At 41.5% G+C, this 15,721-nt stretch overlaps 1 long non-coding RNA gene across 1 annotated transcript; it reads right to left on the bottom strand.

Annotated features, from left to right (window-relative positions):
• Positions 1-13,533: 13,533 nt before the first annotated feature.
• On the bottom strand, positions 13,534-15,155 carry LOC124680216. Its single transcript, XR_006995439.1, has 3 exons — positions 14,704-15,155; positions 14,144-14,454; positions 13,534-13,635 (listed from the first exon to the last, which is right to left on the bottom strand). It is a non-coding gene; the product is annotated as an uncharacterized LOC124680216 (long non-coding RNA).
• Positions 15,156-15,721: the final 566 nt, after the last annotated feature.

Raw genomic sequence — 15,721 nt, 5'->3', positions numbered from 1 at the left:
GGGACTGAAGGCCTAAATGGACCGGGCCTGTAGCCCCGTTTTCCACTAGTGTGAGGATCGGATGTTCACTGTTCTCCTAACCATCCAATTGCAGATTGATTCTCCCATTAAAAAACCCCTTGAACTACAAAAGGTACAGATCCGCCGCCAGTGCATGGCTGATCTCGGACACCGCTGCTTCATTCAATCCAAGTGTGGTTCACTCATGCTCGGAGGCGATGTGCAGCTCCTTAGGTGGAGTGAGAAACTCGACACGGCACTCGAGAAGGAACAAGTCTTCTTCCATTGTGTGAACAGCTTATCTTTGAATTTCCGAGTCCTCCCAAGCCCACGACCAGGGGTGCTCACATATTTGCACCTGACGTACGTGCAATGGTCTGGTGAAAAACATGGCAGTGAAATTCTTTTCTCTTCCTGTTGCTACTTTTCAGATTGCAAAACCTATTATTATGTGATAGCATCATGTTCGTTGTACACTGCTTTTTATAACACACACATGGTGAATGTTCACCATGTTTTATTGGATGACTGCTATTTATTAGTTGCCTCGTAGACGTTGGAAAGGAGCATGTGGTTCCACTGAGGATCAATTTAGTTATCTAGTAGTCAAGTTATGGTGCTAGAGTTTATGAAGCTTCAATGTTAGAATCTTGTTTCTTGCATTCCAAAATACTATTCGGCAGAGAGATCATTCAGAACAAACACACAGACCAGAGTAGATTGATATTGGCCTTCTTTAAATTAGTTATCTGTGCCCAAATATAAATATGCAGTATATTTACTACTACATGAAACAAACAATGTGTATGTTGGTGAGCTAGGATTAGACCCTCGCGGGTAAAGACCTGCGTGTGTGCTGGGGAGCCATTTTGCATTTCCACCTTACTGGGCCGCACCAGACACTGTGTTTCGTGTGCACCAAGTTTATTGTCAATGTTACTCACACATCTATCTATCTATTATCTATTCGGTTATATACTAAAAACAATATACTCGTTTTATAGAAGTCATCATATAAGCCACAAGGTAAGAATTATTTTGACTGTTAGATCTATGTGGCTGAGATTCAATGATAATGAATACTATTGAACTTTCAGTTTGACACAGAATAACTATCTTTCTCTCTATCTATTCTATTATATACTAAAAGCAAGGAACATGGCCTTTTTGAAAGCGCCACGGTAAGCCACATGGTCAGAATTATTTGGATGGTTAGGTAAGCCACATGGTCAGAATTATTTGGATGGTTAGATCTATTATCTATGGCTGAGATTTAATGATAACAAATAGTTACATAACTTTCGGTTTGAGACAGAAAAGTAGAGGCACACAAAAAAAATCAATGTCTCAAACAGGTTTAAATCAGGAAAGATATAGAGTCCTTCACTCACAAAAAGAATCCAATGTCTCGCACATGTGTAGTTCATGGAAAGAAAGAGACATAGTCCTCATCTCAAGTAGTGTTCTACAAGGGAGCTGTAGTTTTTTGTTGTTAGCACAACTAGCACAGTGGCCCTCGCAAATGCGAGGGCATCATCGTTGGAGTACCGAAAAGATTGAAAAGTAAAATTGAATGTTGTTATTTTAAATATTATGAAAAACATAATATGTGCTATGTTAATAAACTTGACTTGGAACTGTTAAATCTCTAATTTGTGTGACACTTCTTATAACATGTAATAGTCATCAAGGTTTTTCCTCGTTTGGGACAATATACCACTGACCACCGGTATTACAGGTTTCGAAAATAATGGAAATACCCGTCATATATAGAAAACACTTGAGATTTTTCGAAATGATTCATAGATTTATCCAAAACATATTGAAATCATCAAAATATCTAAATGGAGGTATATACCGTTCGGTATTTTAGTTCTCCGGTGGTAATCGGAAACTTGTTTTTGGGCGAAATTTTGGAAATTCTGGCCAGAGAAAACACACCGACAATTGGAGACTCCACAAAAATCCATTGGAACAAAATTACGTGACTTGTGGATTTTATTCTTAGGTCAAACCAAAGTCACGACTTTTAGATCCGACAGTCTAGCTACTTCCAATGATGTTGACTAATCTGGCCTCACTTAGCCTTCTTTACTATGTTTTGCCTAGACACGCATCTATATGTTGTACCTACGTTTTTCTATCATGTAACATCGTTCAGCAATGATTTTTTTCCTTGGTTGGCAAATAATACCATTGACCACCGTTATTACCTGTTTTCGAAAATACAAGACATAATATCGCCCGTGTTCAAACTAATGCATTGATCTATCCAATTTTTAAAATAACTATCAAGTTCAATAAACACCGGTGTATTTCGTCCAGTATTTTATTTTTCTGGTGGTAACCTAAAAATAATTTTCAGTCAAATTTCCGAAATTCTGGACCAGAAAAAAAACCATGACTGTCATACTCCACACAAAGCCAGTTGAATAAAATTACGTGACTTGTGGATTGTGTCCTCAGATCAAATCAAAGCCACAACTACGGAAGCTAATTGTTATTTTGTACGTTTAACCAAAAGCTGGGTTTGGGAGACAGAGGCTTGGATTGGAAAGTATCTCATCAATTATGCCAGCACCATTGATCGGTTTTTTTTCTAACTTTCCATCCAGCGTAGCTATAATATAGGAGTACATGATTTTTAGTCTACCTAACTATTACCACGTTTAAGAGTCTGCCTCATTTTTTCTTTGAGATATGTTACCTAGCTATATGGGGCTTACGTGACATATGCCAACTTTTGTACACATATATTGGTTTACGTAACACTGTTTTTCTTTTAATCTCAGACCTTAAAATTAAAATTGACGGTTTATATTTTTCTAGCATATGTGGATAAACCTGGTGCCTCGAAAAACACTTTTATTTTGAAGAAGCTCGAATGCAAAAGAGGCAAGCTCCTACCGCTGGGGTTCATAGACCCAGACACAGTTCATGAAGTTACGGTTCGAGACTTCGCCAAGGACACAGAGGACAACATGGTAATGTTTTTAGTGAAGCAAGCAAACAAAGAGGAAATATTCTTTCCCTACAACTTCAAGTGAGTGTTATATATAACATACATTATGCTTGTGCAGCTTACACTTTATTCTCCTAATCATTGAGCTATGCTTGTGCAGATTCCACTTTATTCTCCTTATCATTGATCTTCACAAAGGAGTCGTAAAGGTCATGGACTGGAAACGTAAAGAATATGCGGAATGGGCGGACATGGCTGTCATCCTTCATAGGTAATTTCAATCAATTTCGTATTGGCATCTTCATCTGTTCTAATTCGACGATATCATGAACTAATCAATAACTCATTTACTCATTATTTTTTGTCGGGGCAGGGCTTGGAAACGGTTCATCACTACTGTTCCGGGTAAATGGAAACCGGAGCTTACATTTGAAGATTACCCTGTAAGTAGTACTATATATATAGCTATGTCCGTGAAACTCTATGATGCTTGATTATTAGTTTGATCGAAATATTTTTTCGTAAAGTGTATGTGGCAGGAACGCGGGAATAACTTATGTGGATACTACGTCTGCACCTTCATTCGTGACATGTCCTGTCCCAAGGGTGGGGATGCCCAAATACATGACACTCGTGTACGATAACAAAGTCTCACAATTATCTTAATTAGTACCATCTATTGTATTGATTTCCATTCATATATTGATCTCCTTTTTTTAAATATAGATGATACGCCTGCGGGACACTCTCATAACGGAGGATCAAATACGAGCAATTCAAGAGGAACTCGCGGGATTCTTTCTTACCGAGTGCATTACCCCAGGTGGAGAGCACTATGCGAAGGTCATAGCTAGGTGTTGAGCAACTTTGTAGAAGCTAATAGATTTAGTAAAGAGATCCGACTTGATATGCATGCATTACGTGTACTGTTGACGATGTCTATATATATTCACGATGATTTTTTGTGGTTTCTTGAATGATATATATGCATTGCTGAAACTCAGCCGCGGCAGAGAAACGCCCTGTTTTTCTCGCCGCGGCGAGAAACGCTGCTGCACCCTAAACCTGTGCCGCGGCAGAGAAATAGCAATTCTCTGCCGCGGCAGAGTACCCCAGACCCGGTTCGTACCACGAACCGGGACCAAAGGCCTTCCACCGCGAGCTCCCTGGCCGCACCACGTGGCGCAGCTTTTAGGCTCGGTGCCTTTTTGAACCGAGACTAAAGGGGAGGCCCTTTAGTCCCGCCTAATTGGTCCCGGTTTGGAAACCGGGACTGAAGGCCCAAATGGACCGGGCCTGTAGCCCCGTTTTCCACTAGTGTGAGGATCAGATGTTCACTGTTCTCCTAACCATCCAATTGCAGATTGATTCTCCCATTAAAAAACCCCTTGAACTACAAAAGGTACAGATCCGCCGCCAGTGCATGGCTGATCTCGGACACCGCCGCTTCATTCAATCCAAGTGTGGTTCACTCATGCTCGGAGGCGATGTGCAGCTCCTTAGGTGGAGTGAGAAACTCGACACGGCACTCGAGAAGGAACAAGTCTTCTTCCATTGTGTGAACAGCTTATCTTTGAATTTCCGAGTCCTCCCAAGCCCACGACCAGGGGTGCTCACATATTTGCACCTGACGTACGTGCAATGGTCTGGTGAAAAACATGGCAGTGAAATTCTTTTCTCTTCCTGTTGCTACTTTTCAGATTGCAAAACCTATTATTATGTGATAGCATCATGTTCGTTGTACACTGCTTTTTATAACACACACATGGTGAATGTTCACCATGTTTTATTGGATGACTGCTATTTATTAGTTGCCTCGTAGACGTTGGAAAGGAGCATGTGGTTCCACTGAGGATCAATTTAGTTATCTAGTAGTCAAGTTATGGTGCTAGAGTTTATGAAGCTTCAATGTTAGAATCTTGTTTCTTGCATTCCAAAATACTATTCGGCAGAGAGATCATTCAGAACAAACACACAGACCAGAGTAGATTGATATTGGTCTTCTTTAAATTAGTTATCTGTGCCCAAATATAAATATGCAGTATATTTATTACTACATGAAACAAACAATGTGTATGTTGGTGAGCTAGGATTAGACCCTCGCGGGTAAAGACCTACGTGTGTGCTGGGGAGCCATTTTGCATTTCCACCTTACTGGGCCGCACCAGACACTGTGTTTCGTGTGCACCAAGTTTATTGTCAATGTTACTCACACATCTATCTATCTATTATCTATTCGGTTATATACTAAAAACAATATACTCGTTTTATAGAAGTCATCATATAAGCCACATGGTAAGAATTATTTTGACTGTTAGATCTATGTGGCTGAGATTCAATGATAATGAATACTATTGAACTTTCAGTTTGACACAGAATAACTATCTTTCTCTCTATCTATTCTATTATATACTAAAAGAAATGAACATGGCCTTTTTGAAAGCGCCACGGTAAGCCACATGGTCAGAATTATTTGGATGGTTAGGTAAGCCACATGGTCAGAATTATTTGGATGGTTAGATCTATTATCTATGGCTGAGATTTAATGATAACAAATAGTTACATAACTTTCGGTTTGAGACAGAAAAGTAGAGGCACACAAAAAAAATCAATGTCTCAAACAGGTTTAAATCAGGAAAGATATAGAGTCCTTCACTCACAAAAAGAATCCAATGTCTCGCACATGTGTAGTTCATGGAAAGAAAGAGACATAGTCCTCATCTCATGTAGTGTTCTACAAGGGAGCTGTAGTTTTTTGTTGTTAGCACAACTAGCACAGTGGCCCTCGCAAATGCGAGGGCATCATCGTTGGAGTACCGAAAAGATTGAAAAGTAAAATTGAATGTTGTTAGTTTAAATATTATGAAAAACATAATATGTGCTATGTTAATAAACTTGACTTGGAACTGTTAAATCTCTAATTTGTGTGACACTTCTTATAACATGTAATAGTCATCAAGGTTTTTTCCTCGTTTGGGACAATATACCACTGACCACCGGTATTACAGGTTTCGAAAATAATGGAAATACCCGTCATATATAGAAAACACTTGAGATTTTTCGAAATGATTCATAGATTTATCCAAAACATATTGAAATCATCAAAATATCTAAATGGAGGTATATACCGTTCGGTATTTTAGTTCTCCGGTGGTAATCGGAAACTTTTTTTTGGGCGAAATTTTGGAAATTCTGGCCAGAGAAAACACCGACAATTGGAGACTCCACAAAAATCCATTGGAACAAAATTACGTGACTTGTGGATTTTATTCTTAGGTCAAACCAAAGTCACGACTTTTAGATCCGACAGTCTAGCTACTTCCAATGATGTTGACTAATCTGGCCTCACTTAGCCTTCTTTATTATGTTTTGCATAGACACACGCATCTATATGTTGTACCTACGTTTTTCTATCATGTAACATCGTTCAGCAATGATTTTTTTCCTTGGTTGGCAAATAATACCATTGACCACCGTTATTACCTGTTTTCGAAAATACAAGACATAATATCGCCCGTGTTCAAACTAATGCATTGATCTATCCAATTTTTAAAATAACTATCAAGTTCAATAAACACCGGTGTATTTCGTCCAGTATTTTATTTTTCTGGTGGTAACCTAAAAATAATTTTCAGTCAAATTTCCGAAATTCTGGACCAGAAAAAAAACCATGACTGTCATACTCCACACAAAGCCAGTTGAACAAAATTACGTGACTTGTGGATTGTGTCCTCAGATCAAATCAAAGCCACAACTACGGAAGCTAATTGTTATTTTGTACGCTTAACCAAAAGCTAGGTTTGGGAGACAGAGGCTTGGATTGGAAAGTATCTCATCAATTATGCCAGCACCATTGATCGGTTTTTTTTTCTAACTTTCCATCCAGCGTAGCTATAATATAGGAGTACATGATTTTTAGTCTACCTAACTATTACCACGTTTAAGAGTCTGCCTCATTTTTTCTTTGAGATATGTTACCTAGCTATATGGGGCTTACGTGACATATGCCAACTTTTGTACACATATATTGGTTTACGTAACACTGTTTTTCTTTTAATCTCAGACCTTAAAATTAAAATTGACGGTTTATATTTTTCTAGCATATGTGGATAAACCTGGTGCCTCGAAAAACACTTTTATTTTGCTTTTAGTATATAATAGATAGATAGGCATGCACGTAAAATAGTCACTCTTTTATTGCACCCGAAAGGCAACGAAGCAATTCATGTCTTCAATCTAACTCAGTATACATACATAGAAACAAGAATATCTCACTATGTATGCGTCCATCTCATATGTATGGGATTATTCGATAAAATATTTGAATTTGAATTGTGCCTAACTCTTTTCACTATATACATGCTTGAGCATATATTTACTACATTTTATATTAAGTTTCACAAATTTTTCATGCATGTATACACTAAAACACGTTTAGATACATATAAACTCAAAGAAGTAAGTAAATTCCAAATGTTCTTGTAACGGAGGAATTATGTAAATTCCAAATGTCCTTGTAATGGAGGAAGTATGTAAATTCCAAATATCACTACTAGGAAAAGGCTTACTGCTGGCGCACCAAAAAACACTACCGCCGGCGCACCAGCGCCCGCCGGTGGGAACGGGACGGTGGTAAAGGCTTATCACCGGCGCACCACCTAGTGCGCCGGCGGTAACTTGATTTATCACCGGCGCACCAGCCTGGTGCGCAGGCGGCATGTTTTCCAGGATTCAAAAAAAATTAGATCTAGATCTAGATCTAGGTCGGTCGAGTTCTAGGTCGTCGGTCAAGTTCTAGGTCGTGCCCTGGGAGATGTACCACCGCCACCGTTGTCATATGCGTACAGAGAGGAGCTGGTCACCGGTGTGGGAGGAGGTGGTCGCCGGGGTGAGAGGAGGTGGTCATCGAGAAGCTCGCCGGACCCGGGGTGAGAGGAGGTGCTCGCCGGCGAGATGCTTGAGGAGGTGCTCTCCGGTGAGATACTTGAGGAGGTGCTCCGGTGAGTAGCTTGAGGAGGTGCTCTGGTGAGTAGCTTGAGGAGGTGCTCCGATGAGTAGCTTGAGGAGGTGCTCGCCGGAGGGAGGGATTAGAGGGGTAAGAAGGTAGAAGAGGGGGGAAAGTGGAGGAGAAGAGAAGGTGGCCAGAGGAAGGAAGAGAGGAGGAGGAGGAGGAGAAGAAGTGAAAGAGAAGATGGGGGAAATGGAAGAGAGAAGGTGCGCCGGACTGGTTTGGCATATATAGCCTAGGTTACTGCCGGCGCACCAATATGGTGGTGCGTCGGGGGTAATTTTTTACTTTGCGGCGGCTGCGGGTTTTTGTGTCGTAACGCGGCGGCGGCGGGTTTTTTCGTTGTGCGGCGGCGGCAGTGGTTCTGCGGCGGCGGCGGGTCTTTTTTTTGTGTCGTCATAGCGCGGCGGCAGCGGATCTGCGGCGGCGACGGGTTTTTGGTTGTCGGCGGCAGCGGGTATGTTGTTGACGTAGATGTTAACGGAGACCATGATGTAGACCTTGGTGATGTAGTTGGCGTTGTAGAACTCGACGTAGATCTTAGATCTTGGTATAGTGGTACAGCTTGATCTAGTTGTTTGGGTCGTTGTAGTTGAGCATGGTGCAGTGCAGGTCTTAGTGTTGGTGAAGTCGCGCGGAGCCATCTCGAATCCTCAAGCAGACGCATGTAGGCAGGCCTGGCAGCCTAGCTCGCGCTTTGGGGCAGCTGACTTGCAAATTAACTTGCATGAGGACAAACATGCGTGTATGCCCTCCCGTGATTCGTGATTCCACACGATGTCGCTGCTAGATGGAATTGGATGCACCGGGAGGTCGACGGCTTGACGTAGATCGAGGGAGTCACGTAACCGGCAATGCGGTCGTCTGCCTGCATCTAAAGGTATAATAGGGGCACCCCCATGGGGCATTCCTGGCCTATCCACGACATGCCATCCGTCGCTGAAGGGCTGGGCGGTGGCTGTGCTCGCTCCACGCATGTTGGTCCACGTGGCGTCATCTGGTTGGATCAAGTGAGAGGAAAAGGTGAGACAAAAAAAAGCTACCGTCCCAAACCCTACCCAATCCCCACAGCCGAGCAATTCCCCAATCCTATCCCCGCGCGCCTCGCAGCCGCCGCTCGCGCCTCCCATCCCCGCCGCCGTCTCGCGCCTCCCATCACCGCCGTCGCGTCGCGCGCCTCTTCTCGCCCACAGCGCCGCCGGTTCCTGCTCTGCGTCTGCGCCGGCGCATCGTCCTGGCTCGAACCGCTGCGGGGCGCCGTCTCGGTCTCGTTTGCGGGAGGAGCGGCCGGTCGGCCTGCGCCGAGCCTGCCGCAGGATGCCGTCTCGTTGTCGGGAGGAACGGCCGGTCGGCCCGCGCTACGCCAGGGCATCGAGCCCGCCGCTGCACATCGTGCTATGGCTGGGTTGCTCCGCGCGAGTAGCAGCAGCGCGCCGGAGAGATGAGGTATCATATGGGGGAGGAGACAGAGGCTGGGGTGGAGGAGATGGAGCAGCGCAGTATCGCCACCGCCGGGAGCAGTTCCGCCTTGCACTGGACCCGACCGACTGTGAGGGGAGCGGCGTCGGCGGTGGCCGCAAACCTCACCGTCCCCTGCAGCGGCTGGCGATTTGAGGTGACGGTCGTGCTCCCTACTCTCCTTCTCGATCCCATTTTTTCTTCGTTTTCCTTTTATTCTGTCATCTTGAGGGAAACCCTAGCTCTATTTTCCTTTATAACTGAAACCTATTGCATGTTTACTTGGTAAAGACATGGCCAAAGGAGAAGATGCTAACATGGAATTAGATGATGGATCCTTCCAATATTCCTCAGGGGTAAGACCACCAAATTTCTCTTCATTTTAAGCAACGCAGTTTGTGTATATTGTACCCCTGATCTGCTGGATGGATATGGATATTTCGCAGCCTGGATTGATGTGTTGTCTAACCGCATTGATTGAACATATCAATCTGTTGGATTACAATTTTTTCCGCCCCTTTGCAGCCACATTGATTAAAGGCCACCCAATTTCTCTCTGCACACAGTTCATAGGGATGGATGCATAATTGTTGTGTGCTTGATCTTTTCTTCCAGCAGACATTGATTATTGATTGCACTTTTGTGTGTTTGCAACCATGTTGATGAAACAAATATCTGCACTGATTATTGTATTTGTTTTATGTTTCAGGGACTATCCCATTTCAAGCACATCATGTGTGGATGCCAAGAGGTTGCGCTGTTCCGCAACACTATCTGACTTCGTACTCTCTCTCTCTCTCTCTCTCTCTCTCTCTCTCTCTCTCTCTCTCTCAAGAAGGCTGCTCTACAGGGAGGTCACCAGGAGGAGTGCGGCATCACCATCTCCGGGAGAAGAGAAGGCCGCCGCACGTGTCAGTAGCTGTTGTGCCTCTCCCTCCTTGAGGTTTAGGTAATTTATGTCTTGGGTTGCAATGGTTTCCCAAACTCAATCCTCAGATCTGTGTTATGCAGAATTTTGAGTGGAAGAAGCATGCCTCTCCAAGTTTAATGCACGTATATCATGATCTGGTATGTCCCTTTGTGGAACACCTTAACATATGTTACTATTTTGTATATCTTGTGTTGTTTAGTGGAAGAAATAAAGAGAACCAATTTTCGTGATTGATTTGTAGGAAATTTCGAACATCAGTATTGATATGGAAAAGGTTGGTTTGAATGCATTGTAATGCTTGAAGCTCTCATTGGGCTTATTTTATCCTCCAAACGATATCCGAAGCAATCTAGTTCGCCAACTACAACAACGGCAACCATCTGTTTGGTGTTGGCAATGGACGTGGGACCTAGGACCCGGAGATCAATGGCGACGAGGAGCAGCTGCTGGTCGTCGTTGGGGCACTTGCGCTCATCTGACAGTGAGTGACGTTCAGCCAGTACCAAGGTAAAGGCCTCCTTCTTCCTCGCTCTGCACTCATGTCGGTTCTTCTTTGTGAATCATTTTTCTATCAATCTTATTTTGCCATCACCAAATTGCTCACCTAGAATTTTCTTGCAGTTATCTATCTTCTTTGGGCGGGAGGATCAAGTGATCACCAAAATATTTCTTCAGGTAGAAGAGCCCCTTACCAATTTAATGTTCTAAACTTGTATTACCAGGAGCTCTCCTTTATACTTTAGTCCTTAATTTCTCACTGTAACAGATCTTTCACTTTAAGCTCTACTTTAGCCATGCCCGAGGTTTGACAAAGAAGAGAAGAAAGAAGAATCTGGGGGGAGTTTTCTGAAGAAGACAAAGGTCATTTTGTTCTGATAATTTCTCAAGTGATTGAACTGTGTGTTCATTTCTGTTCGTAAAGTGTTTAATAGTTTTTGTCTGTTGCTTGATGCATGCTGCATGATTAAGCTTATCAGTAGCTTTTTTTTGTTTGCAGAGAAGATGGAAAAGGATCAATGGTTTGCAGAGAAGAAGGAAAAGGATCAATGGAAGGTCTGATTTTATAGAAGCTGGTATACTTAACCGGACCAAGGAAATCTATCCTCTTGTGTGCATTTGTGAAAGAAAATAAAATAGCTACGGTTTATGGTAGTTAGTCAATTGAATCCTCTAACCTTTAAGTAACAATCTGATCCAGTGTAGTCTTATTAGTCTTCCTTTTCATGGTCAGCTGCCACACACTTTGGACTCCATTGTCTTTGCAAAGGTAGCTCCAATGTCCCACTCTTGCCTCATGTGTTGCATCTCATATATCTGTACTTAGGATGAAGCTATTGATTAAAATATTATATCTTTGTTTATCAATTGCCAAGGAGGTATTGGATTTATTAATGGGCAATGCAGATGATGCTAAGGCTGTGATTGATGCCATTGGTCGATTGATACTGTATATAATTATCAACACCTATGTTCCAATGCATATGGTTGTTCAGTTTTTTTATTACTCCACTGCAGTACTCTTTTTAGCTTTGATGTGTGAGATTCGATTTGGTTTGTGATTTTCATTCACATGTATTAATGACTTAGCTGTCTAGGGGTCCCGCTCCCTGGCATCTCTGGCTACCGATGCATCTGTGGAGGTCTCGTCACCATCAGGTACCTATGTAAAGAATGTTGTATTGAGCTGGCTTTCCCAATTTTCTTCATGTATATACCTATGAATATTTGCTCAAGAGGAGCTTGTAGACCCATCTCTCTCTTCATCAGTTTGCAACATCAATTATCTGAATTTGATCTACACAGTTTTACTTCATGATGTTTCGTGTTTCACGTTCAGGATTCTAAGAAAGTGAGTTGAGTATGTGTTTCAAATTTTTGAGAGAAAGATCAAAATGTTAATACTAAGGTTATCTTCATTGAATGGTAGATCCTTAATATTGTTGTAAGTGCCAACATATCATCTACTTCTTTTTAGATGGTTGCATTTTTTCCATGTCAGGTTATTGATTGTTATTTCGTAATCATGATCTTATTACTTCTATTTGAGGCTCTATGCATTTTTGTTGATGATGCAAGGTTGAAGGATGAGGATGACAGGATGCAGAAAAATACTTTTACTAACAATCATTGTGGCGTCTACTAAAGTGATTTATAGGTTCGGCATTATCCTACTGGTTATGTGTTCTGCTATAATTAATGATGGGCATGGAAGTACACAAAAGGGACAGAAAGATCATGCTTTTTTCTTGTCTTGTGGTACTCTCATTGTTGGCAGCGTTGTTTCAAGCTCATTTTAAAAGTTTAACGAGATACACCTGTTGTTTCTAGCTCAATTTAAAAGTGCACCTGCTTACTATTTAAAAGCTCAATTCTTAGCGTGTGCTTTGCAGCTTTCACTAGAAGAGATGAATGGCGGCAAGGGATAGCATCAGTAGGTCAGGTTGGTTTGGGGTTAATAGTGTCGGCTGACATGTTATTTGGTAAGCTATATATCAGTTTATTTCCTTTTTGTACTATTCACCAATATGATTATCCAACAGAAAGTCACTTGTTTATATTCTTTTCCTAGCTTTCTAGGAATTGCTTTGTGTGCATAATATTTTCAGATTCCCCTGTGATCATTCATGCATACAAAAATTTAAATGACATAACTTATTAGAGAGAATTGCTTGTCTATCAGATTGGTTATATGTCATACTAGATCATGTAGGCGCGCATTGCTGCGCCCGTCCATTGGTATTATAGAATGTTAGGAAATGGAGGAACTCTATTCATTTTGAACCAAAAAGTTTGATATATATACTAAAACTAAGTTAAAATTTGAAGTGCAATTTAGAGGAATGTTAATAACTCTTATGAAGAATCAAGTATGCCAGCCATAATTTTGTTTTTCATTTATGTTATCAGATGGAAGTAAAAATAAAATGGAACAGTATAAGATTTGATAGTAATTTGAGTGTACAATGTTGCCGTGTCTGTCAATTTCTCCAATGGAATATAAGATAATTCCCTAAATCCATGGAATCATGAATAATATATAAAATAACATATGTTATTATGCAAGAAAGCATGACAGCATATCAATTGTCTGCACCCTGGTCAAAATATTATGTATTATAACACATAAAATAGTCAAAATTGGAAACTGAGTACATATAGATTCATAGAATGAACGAATGCAGTCTTTTCTCTTCATTGCCCGAGAAATTCAATGTCATTGATAAGGTTATCATTGAAGAAGAATGGATGAAGTACTATTATTTCACCAACCGAGTACTGAATGAAAAAAATTCTTAAGATAAAAATTATCTTCATCAGCACAATCAAATGATAGTAGGTTGTGAAATAATCTCTAAAGTATTTCAGGAAAACAGGTTATAATTTTTAATTATGAAGTAACAAAACACTGCAAATCAACTAAGGAAATAATTATATAAAAAGTGGCAGTTTGTAATTGGTCACTACTAAGCAAGACCATGGTTGGTACCGATGAATAAAACAATAGTCACTACTAAGAGAGTACTTATATTTGTGTCTGTCCGAGAACAGCACCTTCCATATACCTACCTAATATCAAATCCGAGTTATAGATTGTGTATGGCTATGAAAGTTTCTTAGCTTTATCTCTGAATCTTGGAAAATAAAATATAGACCAACCTTGATGGAGTTTTCTGAACAGAATATTGCCACAATAATATTGGAATCTCCAGATTTGGGTATCTCTAGCTGTATGGTATGAACTTGCAGGTAAAAAGCTTAGTTGAACTGTAGGAACTTTTCTTACCTTTTTTTCCTTTTGAATTCTCATGGATCATGATCAACCAGGACACTTGCTGTATCGTTTTCCAAGAACACAATATGCAGGATGGGTGCAGCCTGAAAGCTCCACCACCTGAACCATCTTAGCTGTCCATCAAGGATAGTGTGGTGTTATGGCTGACCATGTCATCTCCCTCTGCTCTCCTTGCTCAACGTGCCTTAGTGAACAACAGCAAAATAGTCTATGCGCACGGAAGAACAATGAACTGCTTCACCTCTCCGACGTTGCTGCACATTTGCAGGAGTTAGAAATCCCATTTTAGGGATGGTTGAGAGCTGCAACAAAAGAGCAAAGTCTTCAGAATAAACACCGGCTAGTGCGTCAGTTAAGTTCCATTCCACAAAATAATAAAGAGAGCACCACCTCAAATGATCAAGAAGTTCCATTTTAATCAACTTCGCTCACATCTCTATCTTGGACTATGTTTGCAACACTATTGGTCTTCTGTGTAGCACAAATAATCTTGGAAAAATGAATGAGGTGAAATACACACACAAAAAACAGCGAGTCAAATAAAAAATTACCTTGCAATTGTACATGTTGCTCCATGTTCTGCAGGAGCATCTTCAGTTCAATATTCTTGGTAGAAAGTCCAGCAGTCTTGTACTTCTACCTCTCTCATAAGATAGAAGTGAGCCTCTCCTTTTCCTTTCCTTGTGTATCGTTCCTTCATATGTGCAATAGAACAATCTCGGAAAAAAAAAACAATCTCGACAAAAATATGTGCAATAGTTCATCCTGTATTGCTCTGATCATGCCGACCATGCCAAACCCAATTAGGCAGAGGAGAGCAACTTGGCAGTGCGTCAGACGGGAAACTGCAATACGTCACAGAACCATGTAGGTGGTACAGGCAGGTAGAATCCAAGATCTCATGAAATAGACGACCACGGATTCGCCGAGTGAGACGGGAGTCCAGGTCGGGATAGAGAGATGTGGTGTCCCTGAAAAATAATAGGGTTATATGCTGGACATGGAAAATTGTTTCAAGTAACACAAATTGCAGCGTTGTTTAATGTAGGCCCGTGTTGAGGGATCCCAATCCGCGGCCTGCAAGGAATGCAAAAATCACCGATGCTGTGGAGAACAAATAAAATTGGTCAACGCTACTCTAAATCCATCTGAGATCTAAAACGGCAAGATGCGGGGCTTCGTACCTTCGCTGTTCATACGGGAGTGTTAGTTTCTCCTCATTTTCTCGGATCGCTCCATGAACTATTGGCCGGCATCGCGGGCGGATGACATGGCGGGGCAGCGGAGGAAGAGCGGCGCAAGCAAACGAAGAAGATATATTTTTTTCTTCGGTCAACCGGTATGTAAGAATATTTGTTTGAAGCCCAAGCGCATTACAGGCCCGTTTCACAGTTTTGGGGCCCAAGTTATGTGATGTCGCCTAGAACAACGCATGGAGTAGCAGCCCTAGAATGCAAATGGGCCTTTTTAACGAGATGTACGTCGGTAACGTTTAGGTAACGCCAGTTCGGAAATGTTAACCACGTTTAGACCATTAGACCATCTAATCGGACGCTTTACTCTCAAAAA

This window comes from Lolium rigidum, unplaced genomic scaffold (genome assembly GCF_022539505.1).
Source record: "Lolium rigidum isolate FL_2022 unplaced genomic scaffold, APGP_CSIRO_Lrig_0.1 contig_10094_1, whole genome shotgun sequence".
In the NCBI taxonomy this organism is placed as follows: Eukaryota; Viridiplantae; Streptophyta; class Magnoliopsida; order Poales; family Poaceae; genus Lolium; species Lolium rigidum.
Note: the sequence above shows the minus strand (reverse complement) of the source record. Positions and strands in the feature narration are given on the sequence as shown.